We start from the raw sequence: 22,064 nt of genomic DNA, 5'->3' as shown, positions 1-22,064 counted from the left end.
CAGCTTTTGTTCCTGGCCAGCCCCCGGGAAAGCTGGCTACAAGCAGAAAGGAGCTCGAAGTGGGGGATGCCTCAAAGGGAACCTTGGGGACAGCAGCAGCCAGAGGCAAGCCAAGGGTAGATGGCACCTATCACCTCCTTACCTTCAGGCATCTCCCGGTCACGAATGTGGTGCATGTGGAGGTCCTCACCAACTTCAACAGTCACCTCAGCAGGCTGTACAGCAGCAGCCATGGGCGCTCCTGCCATCCTGTCCCCAGCTCCTGCCTCATCGATCTCAGATTCAGAGGGACACACCGACCCCTGTTGCTGGTCAAACTCGAGGCTGACGCTAGGGCGCACACAACAGGTCAGTATGTTCCCCATGGGGCGCCTCTACTGTCTGCCACCACCGGTGCCTCTGCTCACAGCTTTGGCCACGCACTCCCGCTGTCCTAGGCCGAGGCTATGCTGCACTTGCAGAGATGGTCTTCCCGCTCCTTGCCTGCCCACCTCACAGCGCGGCCCCGGGCACCAGCCCTGGCCCCAGCCCCAGCTAGGGCTGCGGGCCAAGGCCCGCACCCTGCCGCCTCCCCTGAGTTGACTTGTCTGGGAGGGTGAAGACCAGCCGGCTTATTTAATAGGTTGTGAACCCAGTAAGCACTGAGAGACACAACAACTGCCTGAAGAGAGAACAGACGGAGCTCCTCCTCCTTCTGTAGTCACCTACAGACTGAAGCCCACTGGCCCAGGTGGGAGCCCAGGCATGTGGCACACAATGCCCCACCCCACACTTCACAATGCCCTCCCCAACAGCTCACAGTGCCCCACCCTGGCTGCCACCCATCCCCCACAGCTCAGAATGCCCCTGCCTGGGCGGCCCCACCCTGTGGCTTATGATGCTGCTGCTCTCCTGGCCCCTCTTCAGTGCCAGTGGGACTAAGGTTTTCATTCATCACCAGCTTCCTGAGATTTTAGTCCTAAGAAAAGCACAGGGTAGTCTGCTACTTGAAGCCATCTTCCTCTATGAGTTCTATACAAAGCCTCAGTAGAGTGGGTCCCATTAGCAACCAAGTTGAACAACTTTTCTTTGCTGACTGAATATGGATATGCCTGAATTGCTGACTGCTTTGGTAACTAAACACTCTTCTCCTATCTTCCAATGAGTGGTCGTTTTTGTCTGCAACTTGACCACAGCAATCCCTGGGGCCCTAGCTCTACTCACAATAGAGTTATGGCTGTGTGTCTTGAATGACACCTTAGGACCCATCCTGCCTCCACCTCCATCTCCATAAAATAGAAACCTAACTTGTCCCTCCAAGCCCGGAAATGCTGTAACTTACCAACTCCCTTTTCTCCCCTCTATTTCTTCCTTCCATGGCAGGGACTTTCAGATTTTCTTTCTTTTACTAACAAGGCACTAAGTATGATTTTGTCATAAAAAATACTCCTGTCCTCCTGGCTTTCCTATCCCTTCTCATAAGGGACCCATGAACCTCTCAAACTGAACCACGGATCACAGAGCCATACTCAGAACTCAATGCAGTTTTGTTCTATGATTTTTTATATATCCACGTCCTTGTTTCTGCCTCCCATTCCCAACTCCCTTACTCTAGTTAGGAAAAAATGGCTATTACCAAACATGAGTACATCCTCATGTACAAAATGAACCTGGATCCTCTTGTTCTGTCATAAAGTAAGAAATGCTAAAGACTAACAGAGACAGTTGAAAGGACACAGGAGACAGGCTGAAGGCTCCCACAGCAGAATCTGGGACAGCATAGGTATCAGAAAGAACAATGACAGTGATGGAAAATAACCCATGGAATAAAACGCAAGTACATTAGTCAGTAGTGATACCAAAATAAAGGGGAGAAGAGAAAGCTCTTTGTTAAAAATCCCAGGTAAAAAACGTAGGAGGAAGGACAGAGGAAGAACATCCATTTTAAGTCACCAGTGCCATAACTGATAGAGAAAATCATCAGGAGGCTAAAATCACTGGATGAAAGAAAACTATATGAAGCTATTTAACATAGCACAATATATAAAACTATGAAAATATAAATAAGAAAAAACTAAAAATCGTATCATAAGAGATGGATAAGTTCGAATACAGCAATAATAGGCCAGACATAGTGGCTCATATCTGTAATCCCAGGACTTTCGGAGGCCAAGGCGGGAGGATTGCTTGAGCCCAGGCATTCAAGACCAGCCTGAGCAACATAGTGAGAACTAATCTCTAGAAAAAAAGAAAAAAAATAGCTGGAGTGGTGGCACACTCCTGTAGTCCCAGCTACTTGTGGGGCTGATACGGGAGGATCACTTGAGCCTGGGAGTTCAAGGCTGCAATGAGCCAAGATCATGCCACTGCACTCCAGCCTGGGAGACAAAGCGAGACCTTCTCTCAAAAAAAAAGAAAAAAGAAAACACCAATAAAAACAAAATGATGACTACATAAAGGTTGTATAGAAAAAGGAAATGCTAGGGAGCCAAGATGGCCGAATAGGAACAGCTCCAGTCTACAGCTCCCAGTGTGAGCGACGCAGAAGACGGGTGATTTCTGCATTTCCAACTGAGGTACCAGGTTCATCTCACTGGGGAGTGCCGGAGAGTGGGTGCAGGACAGTGGGTGCAGTGTGGTGTGTGTGAGCCGAAGCAGGGTGAGGCATTGCCTCACCCAGGAAGCGCAAGGGGTCAGGGAATTCCCTTTCCCAGTCAAAGAAAGGGGTGACAGACGGCACCTGGAAAATCGGGTTGCTCCCACCCTAATACTGCACTTTTCCAACGGGCTTAACAAATGTCACACCAGGAGATTATATCCCGCACCTGGTTCGGCGGGTCCTACGCCCACAGAGCCTCGCTCATTGCTAGCACAGCAGTCTGAGATCAAACTGCAAGGTGGCAGCGAGGCTGGGGGAGGGGCACCCGCCATTGCTCAGGCTTGAGTAGGTAAGCAAAGCGGCCAGGAAGCTTGAACTGGGTGGAGCCCACCACAGCTCAAGGAGGCCTGCCTGCCTCTGTAGGCTCCACCTCTGGGGGCAGGGCACAGACAAACAAAAGACAGCAATAACCCCTGCAGACTTAAATGTCCCTGTATGACAGCTTTGAAGAGAGCAGTGGTTCTCCCAGCATGCAGCTTGAGATCTGAGAACAGGCAGACTGCCTCCTCAAGTGGGTCCCTGACCCCCAAGTAGCCTAACTGGGAGGCACCCCCCAGGAGGGGCAGACTAACACCTCACACGGCTGGGTACTCCTCTGAGACAAAACTTCCAGAGGACCGATCAGGCAGCAGCATTTGCGGTTCACCAATATCTGCTGTTCTGCAGCCACCGCTGCTGATACCCAGGCAAACAGGGTCTGGAGTGGACCTCCAGTAAACTCCAACAGACCTGCAGCTGAGGGTCCTGACTGTTAGAAGGAAAACTAACAAACAGAAAGGACATCCACACCAAAAACCCATCTGTACATCACCATCATGAAAGACCAAAAGGTAGATAAAACCACAAAGATGGGGAAAAAACAGAGCAGAAAAACCGGAAACTCTAAAAATCAGAGCACCTCTCTTCCTCCAAAGGAACGCAGCTCCTCACCAGCAACGGAACAAAGCTGGAAAGAGAATGACTTTGACGAGTTGAGAGAGGAAGGCTTCAGAAGACCAAACTACTCCAAGCAAAAGGAGGAAGTTCGAACCAATGGCAAAGAAGTTAAAACCTTTGAATAAAAATTAGATGAACGGTAACTAGAATAACCAATGCAGAGAAGTCCTTAAAGGACCTGACAGAGCTGAAGACCACAGCACGAGAACTACGTGACGAATGCACAAGCCTCAGTAACTGATACGATCAACTGGAAGAAAGGGTATCAGCAATGGAAGACGAAATGAATGAAATGAAGTGTGAAGAGAAGTTTAGAGAAAAAAGAATAAAAACAAATGAACAAAGCCTCCAAGAAATATGGGACTATGTGAAAAGACCAAATCTATGTCTAATTGGTGTACCTGAAAATGACGGGGAGAATGGAACCAAGTTGGAAAGCACTCTGCAGGATATTATCCAGGAGAACTTCCCCAACCTAGCAAGGCAGGCCAACATTCAAATTCAGGAAATACAGAGAACGCCACAAAGATACTCCTCGAGAAGAGCAACTCCAAGACACATAATTGTCAGATTCACCAAAGTTGAAATGAAGGAAAAAATGTTAAGGGCAACCAGAGAGAAAGGTCGGGTTACCCACAAAGGGAAGCCCATCAGACTAACAGTGGATCTCTCAGCAGAAACTCTACAAGCCAGAAGAGAGTGGGGGCCAATATTCAACATTCTTAAAGAAAAGAATTTTCAACCCAGAATTTCATATCCAGCCAAACTAAGCTTCATAAGTGAAGGAGAAATAAAATACTTTACAGACAAGCAAATGCTGAGAGATTTTGTCACCACCAGGCCTGCCCTAAAAGAGCTCCTGAAGGAAGCACTAAATGTGGAAAGGAACAACCGGTACCAGCCACTGCAAAAACATGCCAAATTGTAAAGACCATCAAGGCTAGGAAGAAATTGCATCAACTAACAAGCAAAATAACCAGCTAACATCATAATGACAGGATCAAATTCACACATAACAATACTAACCTTAAATGTAAATGGGCTAAATGCTCCAATTAAAAGGCACAGACTGGCAAATTGGATAAAGAGTCAAGACCCATCAGTGTGCTGTATTCAGGAAACCCATCTCACATGCAGAGATACAAATAGGCTCAAAATAAAGGGATGGGGGAAGATCTACCAAGCAAATGGAAAACAAAAAAAGGCAGGGGTTGCAATCCTAGTCTCTGATAAAACAAACTTTAAACCAACAAAGATCAAAAGAGACAAAGAAGGCCATTACATAATGGTAAAGGGATCAATTCAACAAGAAGAGCTAACTATCCTAAATATATATGCACCCAATACAGGAGCATATATATTTATAAATTCATAAAGCAAGTCCTTAGTGACCTACAAAGAGATTTAGACTCCCACACAATAATAATGGGAGACTTTAACACCCCACTGTCAACATTAGACAGATCAACAAGACAGAAAGTTAACAAGGATATCCAGGAATTGAACTCAGCTCTGCACCAAGCAGACCTAATAGACATCTACAGAACTGTCCACCTCAAATCAACAGAATATACATTCTTTTCAGCACCACACCACACCTATTCAAAAATTGACCACATAGTTGGAAGTAAAGCACACCTCAGCAAATGTAAAAGAACAGAAATTATAACAAACTGTCTCTCAGACCACAGTGCAATCAAACTAGAACTCAGGATTAAGAAACTCACTCAAAACCGCTCAACTACATGGAAACTGAACAACCTGCTCCTGAATGACTACTGGGGACATAATGAAATGAAGGCAGAAATAAAGCTGTTCTTTGAAACCAACGAGAACAAAGACACAACATACCAGAATCTCTGGGACACATTCAAAGCAGTGTGTAGAGGGAAATTTATAGCACTAAATGCCCACAAGAGAAAGCAGGAAAGATCTAAAATTGACACCCTAACATCACAATTAAAAGAACTAGAGAAGCAAGAGCAAACACATTCAAAAGCTAGCAGAAGGCAAGAAATAACTAAGATCAGAGCAGAATTGAAGGAAATAGAGACATAAAAAACCCTTCAAAAAATCAATGAATCCAGGAGCTGGTTTTTTGAAAAGATCAACAAAATTGATAGACCGCTAGCAAGACTAATAAAGAAGAGAGAAGAATCAAATAGACGCAATAAAAAATGACAAAGGGGATATCACCACCGATCCCACAGAAATACAAACTACCATCAGAGAATACTATAAACACCTCTACGCAAATAAACTAGAAAATCTAGAAGAAATGGATAAATTCCTCGACACATACACTCTCCCAAGATTAAACCAGAAAGAAGTTGAATCTCTGAATACACCAATAACAGCCTCTGAAATTGAGGCAATAATTAATAGCTTACCAACCAAAAAAAGTCAAGGACCAGATGGATTCACAGCCGAATTCTACCAGAGTACAAGGAGGAGCTGGTACCACTTCTTCTGAAACTATTCTGATCAATAGAAAAAGAGGGAATCCTCCCTAACTCATTTTATGAGGCCAGCATCATCCTGATACCAAAGCCTGACAGAGACACAACAAAAAAAGAGAATTTTAGACCAATATCCTTGATGAACATTGATGCAAAAATCCTCAGTAAAATACTGGCAAACCAAATCCAGCAACATATCAAAAAGCTTATCCACCATGATCAAGTGGGCTTCATCCCTGGGATGTAAGGCTGGTTCAACATACGAAAATCAATAAATGTAATCCAGCATATAAACAGAACCAAAGACAAAAACCACATGATTATCTCAATAGATGCAGAAAAGACCTTTGACAAAATTCAACAACCCTTCATGCTAAAAACTCTCAATAAATTAGGTATAGATGGGATGTATCTCAAAATAATAAGAGCTATCTATGACAAACCCACAGCCAATATCATTCTGAATGGACAAAAACTGGAAGCATTCCCTTTGAAAACTGGCACAAGACAGGGATGCCCTCTCTCACCACTCCTATTCAACATAGTGTTGGAAGTTCTGGCCAGGGCAATCAGGCAGGAGAAGGAAATAAAGGGCATTCAATTAGGAAAATAGGAAGTCAAATTGTCCCTGTTTGCAGATGACATGATGGTATATCTAGAAAACCCCATCGTCTTCAGCCCAATATCTCCTTAAGCTGATAAGCAACTTCAGCAAAGTCTCAGGATACAAAATCAATGTGCAAAAATCACAAGCATTCTTATACACCAATAACAGGCAAACAGAGAGCCAAATCATGAGTGAACTCCCATTCACAATTGCTTCAAAGAGAATAAAATACCTAGGAATCCAACTTACAAGGGATGTGAAGGACCTCTTCAAGGAGAACTACAAACCACTGCTCAGTGAAATAAAAGAGGATACAAACAAATGGAAGAACATTCCATGCTCATGGGTAGGAAGAATCAATATCGTGAAAATGACCATACTGCCCAAGGTAATTTATAGATTCAATGCCATCCCCATCAAGCTACCAATGACTTTCTTCACAGAATTGGAGAAAACTACTTTAAAGTTCATATGGAACCAAAAAAAGAGCCTGCATTGCCAAATCAATCCTAAGTCAAAAGAACAAAGCTGGAAGCATCACGCTACCTGACTTCAAACTATACTACAAGGCTACAGTAACCAAAACAGCATGGTACTGGTACCAAAACAGAGATATAGACCATTGGAACAGAACAGAGCCCTCAGAAATAATGCCGTGTATCTACAACCATCTGATCTTTGACAAACCTGAAAAAAACAAGCAATGGGGAAAGGATTCCCTATTTAATAAATGGTGCTGGGAAAACTGGCTAGCCATATGTAGAAAGCTAAAACTGGATCTCTTCTTTACACCTTATACAAAAATCAATTCAAGATGGATTAAAGACTTCAATATTAGACCTAAAACCATAAAAACCCTAGAAGAAAACCTAGGCAATACCATTCAGGACACAGGCATGGGCAAGGACTTCATGTCTAAAACACCAAAAGCAATGGCAACAAAAGCGAAAATTGACAAATGGGATCTAATTAAACTAAAGAGCTTCTGCACAGCAAAAGAAACCACCATCAGAGTGAACAGGCAACCTACGGAATGGGAGAAAATTTTTGAAACCTACTCATCTGACAAAGGGCTAATATCCAGAATCTACAATGAACTCAAATAAATTTACAAGAAAAAAACAAACAACCCCATCAAAAATCAAAAAGTGGGCGAAGGATATGAACAGACCCTTCTCAAAAGAAGACATTTATGCAGCCAAAAAATACATGAAAAAATGATCATCACTGGCCATCAGAGAAATGCAAATCAAAACCACAATGAGATACCATCTCATACCAGTTAGAATCACGATCATTAAAAAGTCAGGAAACAACAGGTGCTGGAGAGTATGTGGAGAAATAGGAACACTTTTACACTGTTGGTGGGACTGTAAACTAGTTCAACCATTGTGGAAGTCAGTGTGGCAATTCCTCAGGGATCTAGAGCTAGAAATACCATTTGACCCAGCCATCCCATTACTGGGTATATACCCAAAGGATTATAAATCATTCTACTATAAAGACACATGCACACGTATGTTTATTGCGGCACTATTCACAATAGCAAAGACTTGGAACCAACCCAAATGTCCATCAATGATAGACTGGATTAAGAAAATGTGGCACATATACCCCATGGAATACTGTACAGCCATAAAAAAGGATGAGTTCATGTCCTTTGTAGGGACATGGATGAAGCTGGAAACCATCATTCTGAGCAAACTATTGCAAGAACAAAAAACCAAACACATGTTCTCGCTCATAGGTGGGAACTGAACAATGAGAACACTTGGACACAGGGTGGGGAACATCACACACCAGCGCCTGTTGTGGGGTGGGGGAGTGGGGAGGGATAGCACTGGGAGATAAATTTAATGTAAATCTCGAGTTGACGGGTGCAGCACACCAACACGGCACATGTATACATATGTAACAAACCTGCACATTGTGCACATGTACCCTAGAACTTAAAGTATAATAATAAAAAAAAGAAAGAAACATCCAAATGCATGCTTTGTAAAGAGCATGACTCATGGGGTCAGTCACCAATAACAAAACAAAACAAAAAAAAACGATGCACAGTCCAAGGGCTTAACCCATGACCATAAAGAAGGGCATTGTGCCACACTGGAACAGTGCTCCTCTAGCTATAAGACAAAAGGTCAGAGAAGAGGGGATTCAATAACACCTTTACAGGCCTACACATAGCTGGCTTACTTTTAAAACCTCCACCAAAGCTATCTTCCCTTGTTTGGTCATTTTTCAGTTTTCCTGAGAAAAGAAGCCATCCCAAGAATCCTATGTGTGATTCTAGTATGTTCTACAACAAGAGAATACCTGGCATGTGAATTTGGCTTTTATTTTTCAAGTGTGCTCCTCTTAAATAACCATAAAGGGACACCTGCAGTCACATTTTGTTCAGATATCCTCTGGGTTTGTCAAATCTTCCATCCTAGAAAAATAAACTCAATCATACAGCAGAAATGAATGCCAAAGTTCCTATACCTCCTTTCGTGTGTCAATGACTCATCACACTCTTGTCCACTAAGCATGTCGTTTAGAAAACTAGAAAATACAGAAATAAGGAAGCACCATTCACCACCCACCAAAGGAAAAGGGGCAGGCACACAACTGTGTCTCTAGGCTGAAAGTGACATTCATTCCGTAAGACACCAGACAGGGAGATGACGTCCACCTGGGGTCAGGGAAGAGTGAAGAACATATTCAGAAAATCCCTTTCTGGAAGAGGGTGAGCCTGTGCTCTGGGATTTGTACTGTGGCTTGGATTCTGGCAGGTGGAAAAAGGGTATTCCAGGCTGAGAAAACCACAGCACAAAGAAGAGCACAAAGGAAGGAAACTGAAGGCACACATAAAGGACTCAAGCACCCGGGCACGAAGGCAGCATCACTGAAAACTGAGGCTGAACATAGGATGGGGCCATATCCTGTAGCTTTAAATGCTTCCAAGTCCTCCCATTTTCCTAAACATCTCATAATTAATTTACTCCCAAAGGCACAGCATCTTTGAGCAATGATATAAGTAGACATTTTCCATCAACTACACTTCTACCCCCACTATTCAAATAGGCACAAAATAAATCCTATCACTGTTCTTTTTCTAGCCTTTTTAGCTTTGAAATATATGGTCTAGGAAATAAAAGTTCACAATCACTTTTTACCTGTCTGCCAGGATATAAGGATGGGAAGTCTGCCATGTGACAGGCCTAAACTTCATAACTGTAATAAAATGACCCAGACTGTGGATTTCTTGGTCTTGATATTCTCCATGCACCATTCCAGAAAGGTAGAACAGCTTGGCAACCTAAACATTAAAGGAAAATTAAAAATTAAATTTCAATTAAATTCTCGTCAATACTGCAACAAAATAAAAGCTCTAAACAAGAAGCAATCCTAAGAAGGGAGACTTCCAGCAAAGCCACTGTCCTGAGGCTTCCAGAGCCTTGCTGGCTTCTTTTAGGACTTATTAGAACCACAGAGAGGCAGACTGCTCTGCAGCCGAGCAGGGGCATCCATCTAAGTATGGTGAGGAGAGGGAGGTGAGGCCTCTGAGCACAGAAACGGTTCTGTGGCCGATGGACCACAGCAGTATGGAAAGGAAGGGGCAGTGCCTGGTCCTGTAACTGGGAGAAACTTCTGATGTACTCTATTAAGTCCCGACCCCAAAACAGCCAGACACTGCCTGGTGCAGCAGGTACAGAGACAAATGAGATACACTAAGAGGCCCAGAATAACCACTCTCTTGAGGGAAACCTTCCAGAGACTGGGAACACATACACAAAAGGAATTCAGGAGGCAAATCCTAGAGAGACGTTTAGTAATGTCTCTTCAGTTTTTTGTTTGTTTGTTTTTTGAGACGGAGTCTCACTCTGTCACCCAGGCTGGAGTGCAGTGGCACAATCTCAGCTCCCTGCACCCTCTGCCTCGCAGGTTCAAGTAATTCTCACATCTCAGCCTCCAGAGTAGCTGGGATTACATGCACCGCCACCACACCCGACTAATTTTTGCATTTTTAGTATAGACAGGGTTTGGCCATATTGCCCTGAGCTCGAAACTCCTGGCCTCAAGTGATCTGCCCACCTCTGCTTCCCAAAGTGCTGGGATTACGGGCATGTGCCACTGTGCCTGGCCTCTTTAGTCTGTTTTTAAAGGATTATACTGTTAGTATCTAACAATTATTTCTCTTCCTACCGGGTAAGCTTCTGTCCAGAACCTGTGTTTTAATTGCTTCTTTGTCTTCTTCAGTTGCCTATTATACTTGAAGGAGTCGAGGTCAGTGAGAACTCCCATAATTTTAGGAAAGCCATGTACTTGACCGATGTTGAGAAACTCAAAGGTTTCCATTTCGAACCCAAAGCTGGCATCTGTAAGCATCAGTACTTAAAAGCAGAACACATCATTTCTCAAAGAAACTACCAAAACAGACCACCTACACTAGGGGTTGGCAACTGGCCCATGGGCCAAATCCAGCCCATCACCTGTGTTTGTAACTCAAGTTTTATTGGAACATAGCCACATTAATTCATTTACATATCATCTATGGCTGCCTGTGCACTACAACTGCAGAGCTAAGTAGCTGCAGAAGATATGATCCACAAAACCAACAATATTCACTACCTGGCCCTCAACAGAAAAGTCCCACTCCAGACTAAATCAAATGACTACACAGGCATCACCCAGAGAAACCACCACCCTCTGACTTGCTCTAAAAGGCAACCATAAGACAAGGCCACTAGGATATAAACATCCATTGTAAGAATTCTAATGCATGAGAAGTAACTCAGAAAAGGCTGGGTCTAACCTGGCCCTTACCTAAGAAACCCTAATTTAAAGAAATGAAGTTTTCTGTAAGGTATTTTTAAGCCAAATAATAGGTCTCTGACATCCAAAGAATGGGAAGAAAGTGATAATCAATGAAATATATTAAATATGTACAGAAAATCAACCTCTTGTTTCAATCTCCTCATAGAAAAAAAAACCAATCTGTTTTTTGCTGGGAAGTATGTGGTGTACACCTCTATCTTATATGGTAATTTGTATAACTCAATAGCTCAGAATTTTATTTTAAATAGCTACCAGTTTAGAATTCAGTCAAAAAACAGTAAGATTATGATGAATGGTACTCTATAAGAAAATACAAGCAGATAAGACCAATTTTTATAATTTAAGACACTTCAAAGATGCAAAATAATTTCAGAATTGATTCCTGGAAACTTCTAGGTTTAATATTAAAGACATTTCTGTTCCTATCTTTCCATAGACAACTAAAAATAACAAAAAATGGAAACAGAAATGCCCACCTTTGATTAAACTAGGAAACATCCATAATCCAAAACCACAGAATATATGGTCAGCTTGTAAGAAAGCACAGCTGCCACTGCGGACCAAGGCAGCAAGCAGAGCTTTCCAGCAACACTGGACCAGCTCAAAGAACAGGTAGAATGTCCTCACACCACATCTGATGCCACAGAGTGCCAAGGGACAAGCAGCTGGTTGTAGGGTCAGGAAGAACAGGGAGCAAACAGTCCCTCAGCTGCCAATCTTTGTCATCTAAGCCAGTGTTACTCCCATAATCCACACACGCACACATACACACCCAAATCCACATATTGTCTGTGCTTTTGCTGTACTCAGGAGGCTTTGACAACCCAGAGCAGAGCAATCAACATAAGCTAGGCTAAATAAATTATGGTGCATCCACAGAATGGAATATTATATTAAAAAGAAGGAGGCAGAGCTACAGTACTTACTGATTATATACCTTCAAGATATATTACACGAAAAAAGCAAAGCATAGAACAGTGTGTAAAATAAGCTATCATTTGTGTTTTTAAACGGTGGCATGTGGGTTTATATGTATCTAGGAGGATACTGCTCTGCAGGGATCTGAGAGACCAGTGGTTAGAGCAAGGAATAAGAAAACGCACATCGTGTGTATCCTGCATTAGCTAGAGTGCTTTACTAAATGTGTGTGCTCCTTTTGAAAATCTTAAGAAGATTTACATAGGCATCTCCCTCAATGATGGTTAAGAGGCTGGGAAGGGGAGCAGGGAGGGAGGGACAAAGAGGGAAAGGTTAACAGGTACAAAAATACAGTTAGAATAAATTCTAGTGTCCAACAGCACACTAGGGTGACTATAATTTATTATATAATTCAGAATAACTAAAAGAATGAAATTGAAATGTTCCTAAAACAAGGAAATGATCAATGTTTGAAGTGATGGATATCCTAATTACCCTGATTTGATGATCACACATTTTATGCTTCTATCAAAATACCACATGTACCCCATAAATATGTATAACTATTATGTATCCATAATAATTAAAAATAAAAAAGTAAAGGCATCTCTTAACTTGTATGTCTTTAAAATTAGAAACTTGCTACACTTTAAATAAAAGAGAAACAAATGACTTCTATGAACTATTTCAAGTACACAAGATTTATACACAACTTTATATTAATAATAACACTTATTTTTACTAATAGCATTATAGATTCAAAATTTGAGGTTATTTAGTTTTCCGACATTACAATGGCACAACTTTAAAATCTGTATTACTTTTCACTTTATATTTTACGGGTCTTCCTGGGCCAAAGTATAAAAACTGTAGCTCTAGAAAAAACTAGATAAAAGACCAGGCGCGGTGGCTCAGGCCTGTAATCCCAGCACATTGGGAGGCTGAGGCAGGCGGATCACCTGAGGTCAGGAGTTCAAGACCAGCCTGGCCAACATGGTGAAACCCCGTCTCCAATAAAAACAAAACAAAACAAAAAATATATAAAAATGAAAAAAATAAGGTATCTGTCACCCCACACTTCCTAATCAATAAGGCTTATTTTTTTTGCTTTTTCTTTTTTTTTTGATGGAGTTTTGCTCTTGTTGCCCAGGCTGGAGTGCAATAGCGGAATCTCGGCTCACCACAATCTCTGCCTCCCAGGTTCAAGCAATTCTCCTGCCTCAGCCTCCTAAGTAGCTGGGATTACAGGCATGCGCCACCTCGCCTGGCTAATTTTGTATTTTTAGTAGAGACAGGGTTTCTCCATGTTGCTCAGGCTGGTCTCGAACTCCTGACCTCAGGTGATCCGCCACTTCGGTCTGCCAAAGTGCTGGGATTACAGCTGTGAGCCACAGTGCCCAGACTTTCTTTTTTTTTTTTGCCAATTTGTATTTTATTTTTGCTAATTTAAAAAATAGTTAATAGAATATCAGAAATAGTGAACATTATCATTTCCATAAATGCAAGAGTGTATACATTTTCCACACACTGAGTACTAGCTAGATTTTCTATGATAAACTCTGACCACCCCTTCAGGCAATTCATGTACTTACTTCAGCATTATCATTAATGATGAAGGTTCTAGAACCATCATGAACAAGGGTCCCATCTTCACACAAGTTACTTAACTGCTGGGAGGCTCTATTTCATCTTAAGTAAACTACAGATAATACCTACTCACCTCAAGGGTATATCAAGGGTTTATGTAAGCTAAGTTTGTAGAAAGTAGTTAGCATAGTGCCAGGAAGGGTCCAAGAAGAAATGGTACTTACTATGAAATATTTGTACGTATATATGTATGCATGTTAATGAGCTCTTATTAGCTGTGTTCATTAAAGGTTTTCTCTATCCTGTGATTTGCTTTTAGATTTTGGAATACATTTCATTGTGCACATTCCATTTGTATTATTAATATAACAATATTTATTACTATTATTATTATCATCATCAATTCAATCACATCTACTGTATCCCTGATGATGACCATGATTCCTTTAATAATCATAAAACTCTCTTCCCTTCATCACGGGGTAAATAACCTATCACAATGCTGTAAGTCTCCATCAGCACCCCAGGCTGCCCCTGCTGACTTACCAGATCTGCTACTTCAGCCAAATAGATCATGTTAATGTCACACCCACATTCAATAATGGTGAGTCGGAGCTTTTTACCTGTAAGTGAAAAAGATAAAAATTTTACTTTAAAAAGACCCTGAAAAAACTCTAAGCATCAACTTTAACTTTCATTTTTTAACTGCATCCAGTAAAACACCATATACGTTTACAGGAGTGTACCAGAAGTTCATTTTTATAGGCAAAAACTGGTAAAATAAAATAAATTCCATCCTGTTTTTCTTGCTGTGTTCTAAATTTAAATAATATCAAAAGTCTACCCAGATGAATACAAGTGCAAAAACAGGGAAAATTCTGACTGGACAGGCTCCATGATAACCATGATCCTGCTATTCAGCTGCAGGCCAATGTCTTCGCCTCTATCAAAACTTCCCATATTCCCACTATAGCTAAAAACATCCTCAAACATTATGCAACAGAATATTCATAACAATAATTATTTCTAAATTAAGGTAAAAAGAAAACTGTCAAGAAAATATGGGCTGGGCACAGTGGCTCATGCCTGTAGTCCCAGCACCTTGGGAGGCCAAGGCAGACGGATCCCTTGAGCCTAGGAGTTTTGAGACCACCCTGTGCCACATGGGGAAACCCCATCTCTAAAAAAAAAAAAAAAAAAAAGAAAGGAAAAAAAAGAAAAATTAGCCAGGTATGGTGGCATACATTACTCAGGAGGCTAAAGTAGGAGGATTGCTTAAGCCTGGGAAGTTGAGGCTGCAGTGAACTGTAATCACGCCACTGCATTCCAGCCTGTGCCACAGAATAAGACCCTGTCTCAAAAAAAGGAAAAGAAAATATGGATGCTCCAAAGATAAAGAAAAGCCTCAATCCAACTATATTATTGCAATAACAAGAGATTTCAGAGTGTACACTGCCATTCTACCACTGGAAGTTTGTTTCATCTTCCCTCAAACTTGGAAAGGTCGCCATCTCCCAAAGCAGACAAATTCTCACAGGAAAAAGAGAAAACACGTACTTCCACCAGCATGTGGCTTCATAAGGGCAAGCATGTGCACCTGGCACATCGGAGGTACGTGCTATTTGTTAAATGATATGTTCACAGTGACCAGGCCTGCTACGCCCTTCCAAGCAACATGCTTGGCAAAGCCATACAGCAGTCAGGATAAGATATGTATCACATCCTTATCTCTGGGAACTTACCCTTTTCTGAAGTTATAGCTAACTTAGTAAAAGTATAAAAGAGTTAACATGATATGACAAAATTTAACATGTTCCACTCAAGAAAACAGAAAACACATGCATCTCCCTCAGATGACAACAGCCAGGCCAACTCTGTGTCTGTGGTGGCATCTCCTACCTGACACGATCATCACAGGGCCTCTGATCTCGGTCAACTTCTGCCGGGTGAAGTTCCCAATGAGGCATTATATCAAAGTGCTCTTTCCAACTTTTGGAGGCCCCATCACCACTATCACTATTGGTGGCGGCTCTAGTGGAGTTTGATCAACCACTGGAATATGATGCTTTTTTGTCTTCAAATCCTGAGTCCTATTCATTAAAAAAAAAAGTAAACTCATTTTCAAAATAGAGTAAAAGGTATCAACCTTATAAGTAGACTTTTTTTAGTTTACTTATAGATATGAGTACTTTAGTATATTTTATAGAGAGTACAACAGACAATATAAAAATATAATTAACCTGTGAATTATTAATTTGTTAACTACTGGCCCCCATCCAAATAACTGCTGTTCAATAAAGATGTAGCAAGATGACTTCAATAGTATAAAGAGTTGAAAATTAAACACTCCTTAAATCTGACTGTTTTATGAGTGATTTTAATAGTTTTTTTAAAAACAAAAGGTAAATACCGAGGCAGTGCATCATAACAGATAAGATCAGAGGCTCTGGAGTTAAATTTGGCTCTCCTACTTACTGGTTATATGATTGGAGGTAACTTGTTTTCTTGACCTCAGTTTTCTTATCCATAAAATGAAGGCAAGAATGATTCCTACCCTGGTAAGGCTGCTGGAAGTATTTAGTTGAATAATGTTTAAAGTACACTGCTAGGCATATCACAAGGACTCACTAAAGCTATGTTAGCATTACAAATTGTAATTTTTGTATTTTATATTACAACTTTGTAAAACATATCTGGAGGGAAAAAGCACACTTATCACCATAGAAACAGTTTAAAGTTTAGGAAGAAACAAATTCTATAAATTCTTGTATCTTGGGCAAGAAACACCAACCAGTGTGCAGATGCTGGAGGCAAGACAGCTTCTATGGGAAGTCTTCTCATGTTTTAGTAAAAGCCACACATCATGCATCTCCATGTCCTTTGGAGTGTGACTAAACTTGTGAATCCAAATGTCACCTGTGAGATGCTCCTACTATTTAAAAAGAATCAATGGAAGAAGCATCAGACTGCAGCTATACATACCTGTGAAAGGATCAAGCCATCCCCACAGCAGACTGAATTGCAAAAGCTTTGGGATTTCTCTTCCGGGCATCTTCTTCATCCCCTAGCTGGAGATCCTGTAGATGCTGCTTCTTTTTCTTTTCAGCTTTGGGCCCACTGTTTTTCTTCTGTAAAATTTCTTTCTGTGTTTCTTTTGGTCCTTAGTCTCCACAGTGGCTATTTACCAATAACAAGTAACTCTAACCTACAAGGAAGAAGGTTGGGGTAAGAAGGTGGGAGAAGCATTTTACAATCCAGCCAATACCCAGGGAAAAACAGTACATTTCATATATTTCATTATGAAGAGATGATGTATATGTTGATTCTTTGAGATTTTCTGCGTAGACAATCATGCCATCTGTGAGCAAAGACAGTTTTATTTGTTCCTTTCTCATCTATATTTTTCCTTTCTTACCTTTTATTTTCTTATCACATTTGCTAGAACTTCCAGTATATTAAATACGACTGGTGAGGGTGACATTCTTGCCTTGTTTTAAATCTTAGGGGAAAGGCGTCTAGCTTCTCACCATGAAGTATTATGTTAGCTGCACGGTTGCTGTTGTAGCTATTCTTTATCAAGTTAAGGAAATTCCCCTCTATTCCAAGTTTGCTGAGAGTTTTCATCATGAATGGGTGTTGGATATCACATACTTTTTCTTTATTTATTGATATGACCATGTGATTTTTCTTCTTCGATATGATGGATTACATTTATTGATTTTCAAATGTTGAACTAGCTTCACATACCTGGAATAAATCTCTCTTGTGATTTATAATTCTTTTTATACAATATTTCATTCAATTTGCCTATATATATGTGTGTGTGTATATATATACACGTATATATAGATCTATACACACACACACATATATATACATATACACGTATATATATGTGTGTGTATATATATATATATATTTTGAGATGGAGTCTTGCTCTGTCACCCAGGCTAGAGTGCAGTGGTGTGATCTTGGCTCACTGCGACCTCTGCCTCCCGGGTTCAAGTGATTCTCCTGCCTCAGCCTCTCAAGTAGCTGGGATTACAGGCACCTGCCACTGTGCTTGGCTGATTTTTGTATTTTTAATAGAGACAGGGTTTCACCATCTTGGCCAGGCTGGTCTTGAACTCCTGACCTCAGGTGATCCACCCACCTCAGCCTCCCAAAGTGCTGGGATTACAGGCATGAGCCACCACCACACCCAGATATCAATTTGCCAATATTTTGTCGAGAATTTTGCTTCTCTGTTTATAAGAGATATTAGTCTATGGTTTTCCTTTCTTGTAATGTTTTTATCTGCTTTTGGTATTAGGGTTATGCTAGCCTTATAGAATGCATTAGAGAGTGTTCCTTCTACTTTTATGTTCTGAAAGAGATTGCAGAAAGTTGGTTCCATCTCTTCCTTAAATGATGAAATTCACCAGTGAAACCATCTGGGCCAAGTGCTTTCTGTTTTGGAAGATTATCAGTTTTTGATTTATTTAATAGGTACAGGTTTACTTAGATTACCTCCTTCTGTTTCTGTTCTCCTAACAGAACCCTGTGAAACCTGAAGAAATTACAGCACAAGGTACCTGTAAGGCACATGAGGTAACTGTGAGGTACAGGGAAGGTGGAAGACTGGGCAGTCAATGCAAAGGCAAGGGTAGGAAAATGCTTTTGAAAATAACATGAGATGATACAGAAACCTCACTATGAAGGACAGAAGATCAAGTTGACAGTCCATTTGAGGAGCACTCCACCTTTAAGAACCCTCCCTCATCCTATGCAGCCAGACAACGAAACCTTCCACTAGCAGAAACAAATGGAAGGTTTATCTTTTAGAGAAATTAAACCGCAGTAGCCCTGAGCCCAGGGACACTGGGCTCACAGGCACACATACGGATAGGCTACAGTATCCTCCCCAAACAGGGTTTTAAAGTGAGTTCTACATACACTGACAGGCACAATTATCAAGCCTCTGCTTCCATTCAGCTTCCATAACAGTTGCAGTCAAATGTGTGGCCCTTAGCAGAAAACTAAGTTATTTTCATGAGAAGAAAGCTGACCAGCTCACCAAAAAGACTCACGAAAACCTAAAAGAAATAGATAAATTCCTAGATACACACAACCTACCAAGATTGAAACACAAAAAGCTTCAAAACCTGAACCGACCAATAACAAATAACGGGATCAAAGTCTTAATAAAAAGTACCAACAAAGAAAATCCTAAAAACAATAGCTTCACTGCTGTATTTTACCGAATATTTACAGAAGAACTAATACCAATCCGACTCAAACTATTCCAAAAAATAGAGGAGGGAGGAGTATTTCGATGGCTGATACTTAAACCAAAGACACATTAAAAAAGAAAACTACAGGCCAATATCCCTAAGGAAAACTGATGCAAAAATCCTCAAGAAAATTTACAAGGAAAACAAATTCCACAACATATTAAAAAATTATTCATAATGACCAAGTGGAATTTATCCCAGGAATAGAAGGATGGTTCAACATATGCAAATCAAGGTGATCATATCGACAGAATGAAGGACAAAAATTATATAATCATGTCAACTGATGCTGTAAAAGCATTTGATAAAATTCAACATTTTATTGTGAAAATGCTTAAAAAACAGGGTATAGAGGAAACACACCTCAACACAATAAAACCCATATAAGACACACCCATTAAGTAGTATCTTACTGAATGGGAAAAAAAATGAAAGCCTTTCCTCTAAGATCTAGAACAAGAGATGCCCACTTTCACCACTGTTAATTCAGTATTAATTGAGCTTTTTCTGGAAGTACTGGAAGTCGTAGCTAGAGCAATCAGACAAGAGAAGGAAATAAAACGCATCCAAATTGGAAATAAACCAAATTATAATTATTTGCAGACAATCTCTTATAATTAGAAACACCTAAAGACTCCAAAAAACTATTAGAACTGATAAACAAATTCAAGAAATTTGCAGCATACGTAATCAACATAAAAAAATCAGTATCGTTTTTATATGTGAACATCAAACATTTTGAAAAAAACTAAGAAAGCAATCCCATTTACAATAGCTACAAATAAAATGAGGAATAAACTTAATCAAAGAAATGAATGATTGCTACAATGAAAACTATAAAATACTGATGCAAGAAATTGAAGAGGGCACCAAAAATGGAAAGATATTCCACCTTCATGGACTGGAGGAATCAATATTGTTGAAATGTCAATATAACTCAAAGAAAGCTACAGGTTAAATGCAACCCCTATCAAAATATCAATGACATTCTTCACAAAAATAGAATAATTCTAAAATCTATATGGAACCACAAAAGGTCCAGAATAGCCAAAGCTATCCTGAGCATAGAGAAATAAACTGGAAGGATCAGATTACCTGACTTCAAATTATACCATAGACCTATAGTAACCCAAACGACATGCTACTGGCATAAAAACAGACACAGAGACCAATGAAACACAATAAAGAATCCAAAAGAAATCCATCCATCTACAGTGAGCTCATTTTCAATAAAGGTGCCAAGAACATAAATTGGAGAAAGGACAATCTCTTCTATAAACAGTGCTGCAAAAACAGGATATCCATATGCAGAGGAATGAAACAAGACTCCTATCTCTCATCATATATAAAAACCAAACCAAAACAAATTAAAGACTTAAATCTGAGACCTCAAACTATGAAACTACTACAAGAAAACATTGGGGAAATTCTCCAGGACATTAAACTGGGATAAGATTTCTTAAGCAATACCCTACAAGCACAGACAACCAAAGCAAAAGTGGACAAACGGGATCCCATTAAGTTAAAAAGCTTCCTGCACAGCAGAAGAAACAATCAACAAAGAGAAAATCCACAAAATGGGGAAACATATTTGCAAACTATCCATTTGATAAGGGATTAATAACCAGAATATATAAAAAGCTCAAACAACTGTAGAGAGAAAAATCTAATAATCTGATTTTAAAATGGGCAAAAGATCTTAATAGACGTTTCTCAAAAGAAAAAATACAAAAGGCTAACAGACTTAGGAAAAGGTGATCAACATCACTGATTATCAGAGAAATGCAAATCACAACTATGAGGAAATATCATCTCATCCCAGTTAAAATGGCTTTTATTCAAAAGACAGGCAATAACAAATGCTGGTGAGGATATGGAAAAAAAGCAAACCCTTGCATACTGTTGGTGGGAATGTAAATTAGTGCAACCACTATGGAGAACAATTTGGAGGTTCCTCAAAAAACTAAAAATAAGAGCTACCATAGGATCCAGAAATCTCACTGTTAGATATATACATGAAAAAGAAAATCAATATATCAAAGACATAGCTGCACTCCTATGTTTACTGCATTACTAATTCACAATATCCAAGATGTGGAAGCAACCTAAGTGTCCATCAACAGATGAATGAACAAAGAAAATGTGCATATATACAATGGAGTACTATTCAGCCATAACAGAGAATGAGATTCTGTCATTAGTGACAACACAGAATGGTGCTGGAGGATATTAAGTGAAATAAGCCAGCCACAGAAAGATAAACTTTGCACATTCACACTCATTTTGGGGAGCTAAACATTAAAACAAACTCACAAAGATAGAGTAGAATGGTTGTTACTTGAGGTTGGGAAATGTAGTTGGTGGGGGGAAGTGAGGATAGTAAATAGGTACAAAATATAGTTACAATAAATAAGATCTACTGATTGGTAGCATAACAGGGTAACTATAGTCAGCAATAGTTTTTTGTACATTTTAAAATAACTGCGTATAACTGAATTGTTTATAATACAGAGAAATGATAAATGTTTGAGATAATGGATATCCCATTTACCTTGATGTGATTATTATGCATTATATGTTTGTATCAAAATATCTCATGTCCCCCATAAATATGTATACCTACTATGTACCCGTAAAAACTAAAAAGAACTATAAACACTGATGTCTGGGGATCCCCTAATACAATAGCGGGTTCTGGCTGATCATCCCACAGGGAAGCCACTCGGCAGCCACACAGTTCCCCATACACACACACCGCTAGTAATTAGCTTTGTTAGTGTATAAACCTTAAACTATGTGCAGACAATATCACAAGTCATAAG

The 22,064-nt window shown here is 40.2% G+C and overlaps 1 long non-coding RNA gene across 2 annotated transcripts in view; it reads right to left on the bottom strand.

The window, feature by feature from the left end:
- Positions 1–22,064, bottom strand: part of LOC109024846 (arf-GAP with GTPase, ANK repeat and PH domain-containing protein 5) — a 58,974-nt gene that overhangs the window by 21,175 nt on the left and 15,735 nt on the right. For both annotated transcript variants that reach the window (XR_008669056.2, XR_008669057.2), the window contains exons 3-7: positions 16,952–17,174; positions 15,869–16,059; positions 14,516–14,592; positions 9,802–9,944; positions 143–330 (exon numbers count right to left, since the gene is read on the bottom strand). This is a non-coding gene — a long non-coding RNA (arf-GAP with GTPase, ANK repeat and PH domain-containing protein 5). The remainder of the gene's footprint in view (positions 1–142; positions 331–9,801; positions 9,945–14,515; positions 14,593–15,868; positions 16,060–16,951; positions 17,175–22,064) is intronic.

Source organism: Gorilla gorilla, chromosome 8 (genome assembly GCF_029281585.2).
Source record: "Gorilla gorilla gorilla isolate KB3781 chromosome 8, NHGRI_mGorGor1-v2.1_pri, whole genome shotgun sequence".
NCBI classification, from domain to species: domain Eukaryota; kingdom Metazoa; phylum Chordata; class Mammalia; order Primates; family Hominidae; genus Gorilla; species Gorilla gorilla.
The sequence above is the reverse complement of the archived record's forward strand: the minus strand, read 5'-3'. Positions and strand labels throughout refer to the sequence as shown.